General features: G+C 50.7%; 2 non-coding genes across 2 annotated transcripts; both read left to right on the top strand.

The window, feature by feature from the left end:
* Window positions 1–296: 296 nt before the first annotated feature.
* On the top strand, window positions 297–415 carry LOC123179255 (5S ribosomal RNA). The gene has a single exon (XR_006490227.1). It is a non-coding gene; the product is annotated as a 5S ribosomal RNA (ribosomal RNA).
* Window positions 416–712: 297 nt separating this feature from the next.
* Window positions 713–831, top strand: LOC123179254 (5S ribosomal RNA). The gene has a single exon (XR_006490226.1). It is a non-coding gene; the product is annotated as a 5S ribosomal RNA (ribosomal RNA).
* The last annotated feature ends 84 nt before the right edge of the window (window positions 832–915 follow it).

Genomic DNA, 915 nt, shown 5'->3' with positions numbered 1-915 from the left:
TTCTTAATTTTTTTCGCGCCGCTTGCAAAACAAAACGCACGTGTAAGTAATATATTTACCGTGTTTTATTATTTTGCACGAGTGCGGTAAGTCATAGCTGGGTGCTCACGATTCACGGGTCCAGCGTCGGCGTTGTGGCGCGGCAAGCGTGCACTGGTGCGGTTGAGAGGGAGGGGTGGAAACCGCGTTAAACTCGTCTCCGTAGTTGAGAGGGAGCGGCCAAAGCAATGTGCAATCGTCTTTGTAGTGGAGCTGGGAGAGGCAAGGATAAGGGACGAAGACCGGGGTAACATGTCGGATGCGATCATACCAGCACTAAAGCACCGGATCCCATCAGAACTCCGAAGTTAAGCGTGCTTGGGCGAGAGTAGTACTAGGATGGGTGACCTCCTGGGAAGTCCTCGTGTTGCATTCCCTTTTTACTTTTTTTCGCGCCGCTTGCAAAACAAAACGCACGTGTAAGTAATATATTTATCGTGTTTCATTATTTTGCACGAGTGCGGTAAGTCATAGCTGGGTGCTCACGATTCACGGGTCCAGCGTCGGCGTTGTGGCGCGGCAAGCGTGCACTGGTGCGGTTGAGAGGGAGGGGTGGAAACCGCGTTAAACTCGTCTCCGTAGTTGAGAGGGAGCGGCCAAAGCAATGTGCAATCGTCTTTGTAGTGGAGCTGGGAGGGGCAAGGATAAGGGACGAAGACCGGGGTAACATGTCGGATGCGATCATACCAGCACTAAAGCACCGGATCCCATCAGAACTCCGAAGTTAAGCGTGCTTGGGCGAGAGTAGTACTAGGATGGGTGACCTCCTGGGAAGTCCTCGTGTTGCATTCCCTTTTTAATTTTTTTCGCGCCGCTTGCAAAACAAAACGCACGTGTAAGTAATATATTTACCGTGTTTTATTATTTTGCACGAGT

This window comes from Triticum aestivum, unplaced genomic scaffold (genome assembly GCF_018294505.1).
Source record: "Triticum aestivum cultivar Chinese Spring unplaced genomic scaffold, IWGSC CS RefSeq v2.1 scaffold40763, whole genome shotgun sequence".
In the NCBI taxonomy this organism is placed as follows: domain Eukaryota; kingdom Viridiplantae; phylum Streptophyta; class Magnoliopsida; order Poales; family Poaceae; genus Triticum; species Triticum aestivum.
This window is presented reverse-complemented; position numbering and strand designations above follow the sequence as displayed.